Here is a 15,127-nt window from a genome sequence, read left to right as displayed (position 1 = left end):
CTCATGTGGATGGTGGAAAAATCCTGGAGAGACTTATTGGTAAATTTGATGGGCAGGCCGAAAGCGTCTATCAGGTTTTTAAAAAACATTGGGGTATTTTATATTATCCCCAAGCTGAAAAATGTTGTGTCATCTACACCAAGTATTACATAGAGAAGGGGTAGATCTATTGGAGACTGGCTAGTGCATAGCCCCTATCAGAGACCTGTAAGGGTAGGCACGTGGTTGGATAGGAAGCCTCTGGGTTTCTTTAAATGTGACCATTGTTCGAGGTGTGAAAGGATGTCCCAATGTAAGACCTTTGTTAGTTTGGCCAATGGCAGGACCTATCGCATTAGTGATTTTGGTAATTGTAGGTTGATGGGGTTGGTGTATAAGGCAACGTGCACCTGCCCCATGGATTATATTTGTAAGACTATAAGAGAATCGAGGGTGACGGTGGCTGAGCATCTGGGCGACATCAGAAGTAAACGGGATACACCGGTCGCTCAACACATGAATAATGTACATGATGGACGATTGAGTGACATCGCCTTTAATGTGATTAAACTGATGAAACTAAAGGCTGAGTCACACATAACGATATCGCTAACGATATCGTTGCAACGTCACGCTTTTGGTGACGTAGCAGCGATCCCGCTAACGATCTCGTTATGTGTGACAGCGACCAACGATCAGGCCACTGCTGGGAGATCGCTGGTCGTTGGGGAATGATCAGGACCATTTTTTGGTCGCTGATCACCCGCTGTCATAGCTGGATCGGTGTGTGTGACGCCGATCCAGCGATGTGTTCGCTTGTAAACAGGGTAAATATCGGGTTACTAAGAGCAGGGCCGCGCTTAGTAACCCGATATTTACCCTGGTTACCATTGTAAAAGTTAAAAAAAACACTACATACTCACCTTCTGATGTCTGTCACGTCCCCCGGCGTCCACAGGGTTAAAACTGCTTTCGGCAGGAGCGCTGCTAATATGCACGCGCTGCTGCTCAGAGCTTCCTGCACTGACTGTGTCAGCGCCGGCCGTAAAGCAGAGCACAGCGGTGACGTCACCGCTGTTACTGCCGGCGGTGACGTCACCGCTGTTACTGCCGGCGCTGACACATTCAGTGCAGGGAAGCTCTTAGCGCGGCCCTGCGCTTAGTAACCCGATGTTTACCCTGGTTACCCGGGTGCTGCAGGGGGAAGTCGTTCCCCTGATCGTTGGTCGCTGGAGAGCGGTCTGTGTGACAGCTCCCCAGCGACCACACAACGACTTACCAACGATCACGGCCAGGTAAGTCGTTTAGTGTGACTTAGGCTTAAGGATTCGGGGCGGTAATATTGATAAGATCATTCAGAGACGGGAGGCTGAGTGGATCTTTAGGTCACAGTCCTTTTCCCTTAATGGGATTAATGAATGAGTCTCCTATACTTGCTTTATCTAATTTGTGGGCCCAAATCCTGTTTGGTTTCCCGGTATACTGTGATACAGGAAAGATATATATCTTGGTACAGTGTTAGGCAGTGGATAGAAAAATGTTTAGAATTGAGAGTCCTCAGTGGTTGATACCTTTTAATGGCTAACTGAGAAGATGGTAACAAATTGCAGCTTTCGAGACTACTCAGGTCTCTTCATCAGGCAAAGACTAAAACAAATTCTGAAGAATCACATATTTATACACAACACAGAAAAATGCCATAGATACGACAGGTGACGTGAAGCAGAACTACCATTATGTGAGTGATAAACAGTTGTGTCCATAAATATTGGAACAGTTCTTAGATAAGGAGTGAATGTTTTATTGTCCTCTGATTGGGGTCTCTGTTGTGATGACCCCACACGGTCTGATGGGCAAATACCTTAATGTAAAAAGACATAAATCCATGTGACACATTCATTCCTGCACTGAGAGTGTCACAGATCGTCATCAGTTTATATTCACAGACTCTTCTGTCTCTCTTAGATCTGAAATGACCCTTTAATACAAGTAATCTCATGTCCATGGTGCTATGATCAGGGAGACAGAAATGTTTGGCCACAGGTAGATCCATTCTTTTTTCTCTTATTGTATGGCGATGAGAGTTCATCCTTGTTCTCAGTTTCTGCCCTGTCTCCCCCACATACAGACCTCCAGTTGGACATTTAGTACAAATAATTAGGTACACCACATTAGAAGTGACGCAGCTGAAAGTACCTGGGATCTTGTAGTCCTGATGTGAGTTGGGATCTTTATCTTGTCCGTGGTCATTATAAATGGACAGGTTTTACATTTTTTCTGATTGCAGGGAAAGGTTCCTGCAGCTGTTGGAGAGGACAGGGAGCTTCTGACAATGATGCTTCTTAGATTTGGGGGCTGCCTAAAACACAGTAGTGGGGGGTCTGGAGGATTGTAATCGGCATCTTTTTGCAGTAAAGGTTGTAATTTCCGTGCAGCTCCCCTTAGCACCTCCAGATTTGGATTGTAGGTAACTACTAGAGGCACCCGGTTATTTTCTTCTTTAGCTTTGTAATGTAGCAGGTGATTCCTTGATATTCTGGTGGCTCTTGTGATCTGGTTTTCAGTTGTTCTTGGATGGTCGCCCTGATTCAAAAAGGTCTTTCTGAGGCGACCAAGGTGTTCATCCCTGTCCATGGGGTGGAACATATACGATTGTATCTGATGGCTGTAGACAATAGAGTCTTTTATTATCAATAAAGCTTTATGTGAATAAAAAAAATCAAATATCACCATTGATAGTAAAGGACAACAATGGTTCTACACCATCACACTGAAAAAAACCATAAAACCAAAAAGGTGTGTATATATGAACACAACGACCAAGTAAATGTAGTAAAAAGGTCTCAGTGTATTAGATACTATGTGTATAAAAGAATCACAACAATGCAGTACATCACATGGCCATGAGGTGGCGCCACAGGATAAACAATAACAATGTGGTGAAGGAAATCGTCAGAAAGTGATCAGCAATGGAAGGATCAATAATAAGTGTGTGCGACTTGTAAGTAAAGGCCCCGAGATCTAAGTGCAGGATAAGCAATAGATAAATGTACACTAGCGTGACTCTCTGGTGGCGCCTGTCCCTAACAAAGGGGCTGATGGGCGACCAATCGCGTGTATTGTGTACAAAGCGCAGATGTTACACCGCCATTTATTGGCGCATGTGCTGACTCCCTGAGCTCAGTCCCATCCCCCAGAGCGCCATGGAAACAGACACGATCACGTGACCCGAAGCCACGCCCAAACTAACATGTCAGCGGACCCCGGCCTGGGGCGTAGGAGACAGAGGGGCGGCGGGCCGACATGCGCAGTGTAGAGTAGAGGTGCTGTGCGGGGCCGGGAAGAAAGGAATCCATAACAGACGGACACTCGTACAGCACAGAGGGATATACTGTATAGTGTGCAATATAGCACAATGACAGATATAGAAGATAATAGTAACTATGCCCAGATATATATATATACCTGTGTACATATAATAAATCACAGCTATCACTGCAGTGTGTGCAGGACGCGGCCACAATACAGAATGGAGAGTTATATACATCGTGTGAGATGGAAATAGATACATAAAATAGATCACAATGACGGATCTAGAGGATAATAGTAACTATGCCCAGGTATATATATATATACCTGTGTACATATAATAAATCACAGCTATCACTGCAGTGTGTGCAGGACGCGGCCACAATACAGAATGGAGAATTATATACATCGTGTGAGATGGAAATAGATACATAAAATAGATCACAATGACGGATCTAGAAGATAACAGTAACTATGCCCAGATATATATATATATACCTGTGTACATATAATAAATCACAGCTATCACTGCAGTGTGTGCAGGACGCGGCCACTATACAGAATGGAGAATTATATATATCATGTGAGATGGAAATAGATACATAAAATAGATCACAATGACGGATCTAGAGGATAATAGTAACTATGCCCAGGTATATATATATATACCTGTGTACATATAATAAATCACAGCTATCACTGCAGTGTGTGCAGGACGCGGCCACAATACAGAATGGAGAATTATATACATCGTGTGAGATGGAAATAGATACATAAAATAGATCACAATGACGGATCTAGAGGATAATAGTAACTATGCCCAGGTATATATATATATACCTGTGTACATATAATAAATCACAGCTATCACTGCAGTGTGTGCAGGACGCGGCCACTATACAGAATGGAGAGTTATATACATCATGTGAGATGGAAATAGATACATAAAATAGATCACAATGACGGATCTAGAAGATAATAGTAACTATGCCCAGATATATATATATATATACCTGTGTACATATAATAAATCACAGCTATCACTGCAGTGTGTGCAGGACGCGGCCACAATACAGAATGGAGAATTATATATATCATGTGAGATGGAAATAGATACATAAAATAGATCACAATGACGGATCTAGAAGATAATAGTAACTATGCCCAGGTATATATATATACCTGTGTACATATAATAAGTCACAGCTATCACTGCAGTGTGTGCAGGACGCGGCCACAATACAGAATGGAGAATTATATACATCATGTGAGATGGAAATAGATACATAAAATAGATCACAATGACGGATCTAGAGGATAATAGTAACTATGCCCAGGTATATATATATATATACATGTGTACATATAATAAGTCACAGCTATCACTGCAGTGTGTGCAGGACGCGGCCACAATACAGAATGGAGAATTATATACATCATGTGAGATGGAAATAGATACATAAAATAGATCACAATGACGGATCTAGAGGAGAATAGTAACTATGCCCAGATATATATATATATATACCTGTGTACATATAATAAATCACAGCTATCACTGCAGTGTGTGCAGGACGCGGCCACTATACAGAATGGAGAATTATATACATCATGTGAGATGGAAATAGATACATAAAATAGATCACAATGACGGATCTAGAGGATAATAGTAACTATGCCCAGGTATATATATATACCTGTGTACATATAATAAATCACAGCTATCACTGCAGTGTGTGCAGGACGCGGCCACTATACAGAATGGAGAATTATATACATCATGTGAGATGGAAATAGATACATAAAATAGATCACAATGACGGATCTAGAGGATAATAGTAACTATGCCCAGGTATATATATATATACCTGTGTACATATAATAAGTCACAGCTATCACTGCAGTGTGTGCAGGACGCGGCCACAGTACAGAATGGAGAGTTATATATATCGTGTGAGATGGAAATAGATACATAAAATAGATCACAATGACGGATCTAGAAGATAATAGTAACTATGCCCAGATATATATATATATACCTGTGTACATATAATAAGTCACAGCTATCACTGCAGTGTGTGCAGGACGCGGCCACAATACAGAATGGAGAGTTATATATATCATGTGAGATGGAAATAGATACATAAAATAGATCACAATGACGGATCTAGAAGATAATAGTAACTATGCCCAGATATATATATATATACCTGTGTACATATAATAAGTCACAGCTATCACTGCAGTGTGTGCAGGACGCGGCCACTATACAGAATGGAGAATTATATACATCATGTGAGATGGAAATAGATACATAAAATAGATCACAATGACGGATCTAGAGGATAATAGTAACTATGCCCAGGTATATATATATATATACATGTGTACATATAATAAATCACAGCTATCACTGCAGTGTGTGCAGGACGCGGCCACAATACAGAATGGAGAATTATATACATCATGTGAGATGGAAATAGATACATAAAATAGATCACAATGACGGATCTAGAAGATAATAGTAACTATGCCCAGATATATATATATATACCTGTGTACATATAATAAGTCACAGCTATCACTGCAGTGTGTGCAGGACGCGGCCACTATACAGAATGGAGAATTATATATATCATGTGAGATGGAAATAGATACATAAAATAGATCACAATGACGGATCTAGAAGATAATAGTAACTATGCCCAGATATATATATATATACCTGTGTACATATAATAAGTCACAGCTATCACTGCAGTGTGTGCAGGACGCGGCCACAATACAGAATGGAGAGTTATATATATCATGTGAGATGGAAATAGATACATAAAATAGATCACAATGACGGATCTAGAGGATAATAGTAACTATGCCCAGGTATATATATATATACCTGTGTACATATAATAAATCACAGCTATCACTGCAGTGTGTGCAGGACGCGCCCACTATACAGAATGGAGAATTATATACATCATGTGAGATGGAAATAGATACATAAAATAGATCACAATGACGGATCTAGAAGATAATAGTAACTATGCCCAGATATATATATATATACCTGTGTACATATAATAAGTCACAGCTATCACTGCAGTGTGTGCAGGACGCGGCCACAATACAGAATGGAGAGTTATATATATCATGTGAGATGGAAATAGATACATAAAATAGATCACAATGACGGATCTAGAGGATAATAGTAACTATGCCCAGGTATATATATATACCTGTGTACATATAATAAATCACAGCTATCACTACAGTGTGTGCAGGACACGGCCACTATACAGAATGGAGAGTTATATACATCATGTGAGATGGAAATAGATACATAAAATAGATCACAATGACGGATCTAGAAGATAATAGTAACTATGCCCAGGTATATATATATATACCTGTGTACATATAATAAGTCACAGCTATCACTGCAGTGTGTGCAGGACGCGGCCACAATACAGAATGGAGAGTTATATACATCATGTGAGATGGAAATAGATACATAAAATAGATCACAATGACGGATCTAGAGGATAATAGTAACTATGCCCAGATATATATATATATACCTGTGTACATATAATAAATCACAGCTATCACTGCAGTGTGTGCAGGACGCGGCCACTATACAGAATGGAGAATTATATACATCATGTGAGATGGAAATAGATACATAAAATAGATCACAATGACGGATCTAGAGGAGAATAGTAACTATGCCCAGATATATATATATATACCTGTGTACATATAATAAGTCACAGCTATCACTGCAGTGTGTGCAGGACGCGGCCACAATACAGAATGGAGAGTTATATACATCGTGTGAGATGGAAATAGATACATAAAATAGATCACAATGACGGATCTAGAAGATAATAGTAACTATGCCCAGGTATATATATATATACCTGTGTACATATAATAAATCACAGCTATCACTGCAGTGTGTGCAGGACGCGGCCACAATACAGAATGGAGAGTTATATACATCATGTGAGATGGAAATAGATACATAAAATAGATCACAATGACGGATCTAGAAGATAATAGTAACTATGCCCAGGTATATATATATATACCTGTGTACATATAATAAATCACAGCTATCACTACAGTGTGTGCAGGACGCGGCCACAATACAGAATGGAGAATTATATACATCATGTGAGATGGAAATAGATACATAAAATAGATCACAATGACGGATCTAGAAGATAATAGTAACTATGCCCAGGTATATATATATATATACCTGTGTACATATAATAAATCACAGCTATCACTGCAGTGTGTGCAGGACGCGGCCACTATACAGAATGGAGAGTTATATACATCATGTGAGATGGAAATAGATACATAAAATAGATCACAATGACGGATCTAGGAGATAATAGTAACTATGCCCAGGTATATATATATATACCTGTGTACATATAATAAGTCACAGCTATCACTGCAGTGTGTGCAGGACGCGGCCACAATACAGAATGGAGAATTATATACATCATGTGAGATGGAAATAGATACATAAAATAGATCACAATGACGGATCTAGAGGATAATAGTAACTATGCCCAGGTATATATATATACCTGTGTACATATAATAAGTCACAGCTATCACTGCAGTGTGTGCAGGACGCGGCCACAATACAGAATGGAGAGTTATATACATCATGTGAGATGGAAATAGATACATAAAATAGATCACAATGACGGATCTAGAAGATAATAGTAACTATGCCCATATATATATATATACCTGTGTACATATAATAAATCACAGCTATCACTGCAGTGTGTGCAGGACGCGGCCACAATACAGAATGGAGAATTATATACATCATGTGAGATGGAAATAGATACATAAAATAGATCACAATGACGGATCTAGAGGATAATAGTAACTATGCCCAGGTATATATATATACCTGTGTACATATAATAAGTCACAGCTATCACTGCAGTGTGTGCAGGACGCGGCCACAATACAGAATGGAGAGTTATATACATCATGTGAGATGGAAATAGATACATAAAATAGATCACAATGACGGATCTAGAAGATAATAGTAACTATGCCCAGGTATATATATATATATACCTGTGTACATATAATAAATCACAGCTATCACTGCAGTGTGTGCAGGACGCGGCCACAATACAGAATGGAGAATTATATACATCATGTGAGATGGAAATAGATACATAAAATAGATCACAATGACGGATCTAGAGGATAATAGTAACTATGCCCAGGTATATATATATATACCTGTGTACATATAATAAGTCACAGCTATCACTGCAGTGTGTGCAGGACGCGGCCACAATACAGAATGGAGAATTATATACATCATGTGAGATGGAAATAGATACATAAAATAGATCACAATGACGGATCTAGAAGATAATAGTAACTATGCCCAGGTATATATATATATACCTGTGTACATATAATAAGTCACAGCTATCACTGCAGTGTGTGCAGGACGCGGTCACAATACAGAATGGAGAATTATATACATCATGTGAGATGGAAATAGATACATAAAATAGATCACAATGACGGATCTAGAAGATAATAGTAACTATGCCCAGGTATATATATATATACCTGTGTACATATAATAAGTCACAGCTATCACTGCAGTGTGTGCAGGACGCGGCCACAATACAGAATGGAGAATTATATACATCATGTGAGATGGAAATAGATACATAAAATAGATCACAATGACGGATCTAGAGGATAATAGTAACTATGCCCAGATATATATATATATACCTGTGTACATATAATAAATCACAGCTATCACTGCAGTGTGTGCAGGACGCGGCCACAATACAGAATGGAGAATTATATACATCATGTGAGATGGAAATAGATACATAAAATAGATCACAATGACGGATCTAGAAGATAATAGTAACTATGCCCAGGTATATATATATACCTGTGTACATATAATAAATCACAGCTATCACTGCAGTGTGTGCAGGACGCGGCCACTATACAGAATGGAGAATTATATACATCATGTGAGATGGAAATAGATACATAAAATAGATCACAATGACGGATCTAGAAGATAATAGTAACTATGCCCAGGTATATATATATATACCTGTGTACATATAATAAGTCACAGCTATCACTGCAGTGTGTGCAGGACGCGGCCACAATACAGAATGGAGAATTATATACATCATGTGAGATGGAAATAGATACATAAAATAGATCACAATGACGGATCTAGAAGATAATAGTAACTATGCCCAGGTATATATATATATACCTGTGTACATATAATAAATCACAGCTATCACTGCAGTGTGTGCAGGACGCGGCCACAATACAGAATGGAGAATTATATACATCATGTGAGATGGAAATAGATACATAAAATAGATCACAATGACGGATCTAGAAGATAATAGTAACTATGCCCAGGTATATATATATATACCTGTGTACATATAATAAGTCACAGCTATCACTGCAGTGTGTGCAGGACGCGGCCACAATACAGAATGGAGAGTTATATACATCATGTGAGATGGAAATAGATACATAAAATAGATCACAATGACGGATCTAGAAGATAATAGTAACTATGCCCAGGTATATATATATACCTGTGTACATATAATAAATCACAGCTATCACTGCAGTGTGTGCAGGACGCGGCCACAATACAGAATGGAGAATTATATACATCATGTGAGATGGAAATAGATACATAAAATAGATCACAATGACGGATCTAGAGGATAATAGTAACTATGCCCAGGTATATATATATATACCTGTGTACATATAATAAGTCACAGCTATCACTGCAGTGTGTGCAGGACGCGGCCACAATACAGAATGGAGAATTATATACATCATGTGAGATGGAAATAGATACATAAAATAGATCACAATGACGGATCTAGAAGATAATAGTAACTATGCCCAGGTATATATATATATACCTGTGTACATATAATAAGTCACAGCTATCACTGCAGTGTGTGCAGGACGCGGTCACAATACAGAATGGAGAATTATATACATCATGTGAGATGGAAATAGATACATAAAATAGATCACAATGACGGATCTAGAAGATAATAGTAACTATGCCCAGGTATATATATATATACCTGTGTACATATAATAAGTCACAGCTATCACTGCAGTGTGTGCAGGACGCGGCCACAATACAGAATGGAGAATTATATACATCATGTGAGATGGAAATAGATACATAAAATAGATCACAATGACGGATCTAGAGGAGAATAGTAACTATGCCCAGATATATATATATACCTGTGTACATATAATAAATCACAGCTATCACTGCAGTGTGTGCAGGACGCGGCCACAATACAGAATGGAGAATTATATACATCGTGTGAGATGGAAATAGATACATAAAATAGATCACAATGACGGATCTAGAGGATAATAGTAACTATGCCCAGATATATATATATATACCTGTGTACATATAATAAATCACAGCTATCACTGCAGTGTGTGCAGGACGCGGCCACTATACAGAATGGAGAATTATATACATCATGTGAGATGGAAATAGATACATAAAATAGATCACAATGACGGATCTAGAAGATAATAGTAACTATGCCCAGGTATATATATATATACCTGTGTACATATAATAAGTCACAGCTCTCACTGCAGTGTGTGCAGGACGCGGCCACAATACAGAATGGAGAATTATATACATCATGTGAGATGGAAATAGATACATAAAATAGATCACAATGACGGATCTAGAAGATAATAGTAACTATGCCCAGGTATATATATATATATACATGTGTACATATAATAAATCACAGCTATCACTGCAGTGTGTGCAGGACGCGGCCACAATACAGAATGGAGAATTATATACATCATGTGAGATGGAAATAGATACATAAAATAGATCACAATGACGGATCTAGAAGATAATAGTAACTATGCCCAGGTATATATATATATACCTGTGTACATATAATAAATCACAGCTATCACTGCAGTGTGTGCAGGACGCGGCCACAATACAGAATGGAGAATTATATACATCATGTGAGATGGAAATAGATACATAAAATAGATCACAATGACGGATCTAGAAGATAATAGTAACTATGCCCAGGTATATATATATATACCTGTGTACATATAATAAGTCACAGCTATCACTGCAGTGTGTGCAGGACGCGGCCACTATACAGAATGGAGAGTTATATACATCATGTGAGATGGAAATAGATACATAAAATAGATCACAATGACGGATCTAGAAGATAATAGTAACTATGCCCAGGTATATATATATATACCTGTGTACATATAATAAATCACAGCTATCACTGCAGTGTGTGCAGGACGCGGCCACAATACAGAATGGAGAGTTATATACATCATGTGAGATGGAAATAGATACATAAAATAGATCACAATGACGGATCTAGAAGATAATAGTAACTATGCCCAGGTATATATATATATATACCTGTGTACATATAATAAATCACAGCTATCACTGCAGTGTGTGCAGGACGCGGCCACTATACAGAATGGAGAATTATATACATCATGTGAGATGGAAATAGATACATAAAATAGATCACAATGACGGATCTAGAAGATAATAGTAACTATGCCCAGGTATATATATATATACCTGTGTACATATAATAAGTCACAGCTATCACTGCAGTGTGTGCAGGACGCGGCCACAATACAGAATGGAGAGTTATATACATCATGTGAGATGGAAATAGATACATAAAATAGATCACAATGACGGATCTAGAAGATAATAGTAACTATGCCCAGGTATATATATATATACCTGTGTACATATAATAAATCACAGCTCTCACTGCAGTGTGTGCAGGACGCGGCCACAATACAGAATGGAGAGTTATATACATCATGTGAGATGGAAATAGATACATAAAATAGATCACAATGACGGATCTAGAAGATAATAGTAACTATGCCCAGGTATATATATATATACCTGTGTACATATAATAAGTCACAGCTATCACTGCAGTGTGTGCAGGACGCGGCCACTATACAGAATGGAGAGTTATATACATCATGTGAGATGGAAATAGATACATAAAATAGATCACAATGACGGATCTAGAAGATAATAGTAACTATGCCCAGGTATATATATATATACCTGTGTACATATAATAAGTCACAGCTATCACTGCAGTGTGTGCAGGACGCGGCCACAATACAGAATGGAGAATTATATACATCATGTGAGATGGAAATAGATACATAAAATAGATCACAATGACGGATCTAGAAGATAATAGTAACTATGCCCAGGTATATATATATATACCTGTGTACATATAATAAGTCACAGCTATCACTGCAGTGTGTGCAGGACGCGGCCACAATACAGAATGGAGAATTATATACATCATGTGAGATGGAAATAGATACATAAAATAGATCACAATGACGGATCTAGAGGATAATAGTAACTATGCCCAGATATATATATATATACCTGTGTACATATAATAAGTCACAGCTATCACTGCAGTGTGTGCAGGACACGGCCACTATACAGAATGGAGAGTTATATACATCATGTGAGATGGAAATAGATACATAAAATAGATCACAATGACGGATCTAGAGGAGAATAGTAACTATGCCCAGATATATATATATATACCTGTGTACATACAGTGCCTACAAGTAGTATTCAACCCCCTGCAGATTTAGCAGGTTTACACATTTGGAATTAACTTGGCATTGTGACATTTGGACTGTAGATCAGCCTGGAAGTGTGAAATGCACTGCAGCAAAAAAGAATGTTATTTCTTTGTTTATTTTTTTTTTAAATTGGGAAAAGTATTTTCAGAGGGTCATTTATTATTCAACCCCTCAACCCACCAGAATTGTGTTTGGTTCCCCTAAAGTATTAAGAAGTAGTTCAGGCACAAAGAACAATGAGCTTCACATGTTTGGATTAATTATCTCTTTTTTCAGCCTTTTCTGACTATTTAAGACCCTCCCCAAACTTGTGAACAGCACTCAAACATGGTCAACATGGGGAAGACAAAGGAGCATTCCAAGGCCATCAGAGACAAGATCGTGGAGGGTCACAAGGCTGGCAAGGGGTACAAAACCCTTTCCAAGGAGTTGGGCCTACCTGTCTCCACTGTTGGGAGCATCATCCGGAAGTGGAAGGCTTATGGAACTACTGTTAGCCTTCCACGGCCTGGACAGCCTTTGAAAGTTTCCTCCCGTGCCGAGGCCAGGCTTGTCCGAAGAGTCAAGGCTAACCCAAGGACAACAAGGAAGGAGCTCCGGGAAGATCTCATGGCAGTGGGGACATTGGTTTCAGTCAATACCACAAATAACGTACTCCACCGCAATGGTCTCCATTCCAGACGAGCCCGTAAGGTACCTTTACTTTCAAAGCGTCATGTCAAGGCTCGTCTACAGTTTGCTCATGATCACTTGGAGGACTCTGAGACTGACTGGTTCAAGGTTCTCTGGTCTGATGAGACCAAGATCGAGATCTTTGGTGCCAACCACACACGTGACGTTTGGAGACTGGATGGCACTGCATACGACCCCAAGAATACCATCCCTACAGTCAAGCATGGTGGTGGCAGCATCATGCTGTGGGGCTGTTTCTCAGCCAAGGGGCCTAGCCATCTGGTCCGCATCCATGGGAAGATGGATAGCACGGCCTACCTGGAGATTTTGGCCAAGAACCTCCGCTCCTCCATCAAGGATCTTAAGATGGGTCGTCATTTCATCTTCCAACAAGACAACAGCCCAAAGGACACAGCCAAGAAAACCAAGGCCTGGTTCAAGAGGCAAAAAATCAAGGTGTTGCAGTGGCCTAGTCAGTCTCCTGACCTTAACCCAATTGAAAACTTGTGGAAGGAGCTCAAGATTAAAGTCCACATGAGACACCCAAAGAACCTAGATAACTTGGAGAAGATCTGCATGGAGGAGTGGGCCAAGATAACTCCAGAGACCTGTGCCGGCCTGATCAGGTCTTATAAAAGACGATTATTAGCTGTAATTGCAAACAAAGGTTATTCCACAAAATATTAAACCTAGGGGTTGAATAATAATTGACCCACACTTTTATGTGTTTATGTTTTTATGTTTAAAATTTATAAAAATTTAACTGAGCAACAAAACTTTTTGGTTTGTAAGATTTATGCATCTGTTAATAAATCCTGCTCTTGTTTGAAGTTTGAAGGCTCTAACTTATTTGCATCTTATTAAACCTGCTAAATCTGCAGGGGGTTGAATACTACTTGTAGGCACTGTATAATAAATCACAGCTATCACTGCAGTGTGTGCAGGACGCGGCCACAATACAGAATGGAGAGTTATATACATCATGTGAGATGGAAATAGATACATAAAATAGATCACAATGACGGATCTAGAGGATAATAGTAACTATGCCCAGATATATATATATATACCTGTGTACATATAATAAATCACAGCTATCACTGCAGTGTGTGCAGGACGCGGCCACAATACAGAATGGAGAGTTATATACATCATGTGAGATGGAAATAGATACATAAAATAGATCACAATGACGGATCTAGAAGATAATATGCCCATATATATATATATATACCTGTGGTGTGATGTGTTGGAAATAGATACATAAAATATATCGATAGAATCCCACCTGTGCAGTGAGGCCTATAATAATAATAATAATTACAGATAATATTACACATAGATACGCTGTCTATCAGCCGCACAGTAGCCGACAAGCACCAGATACCAGAAATCA

Source organism: Ranitomeya variabilis, chromosome 1 (assembly GCF_051348905.1).
Source record: "Ranitomeya variabilis isolate aRanVar5 chromosome 1, aRanVar5.hap1, whole genome shotgun sequence".
NCBI classification, from domain to species: Eukaryota; Metazoa; Chordata; class Amphibia; order Anura; family Dendrobatidae; genus Ranitomeya; species Ranitomeya variabilis.
This window is presented reverse-complemented; position numbering follows the sequence as displayed.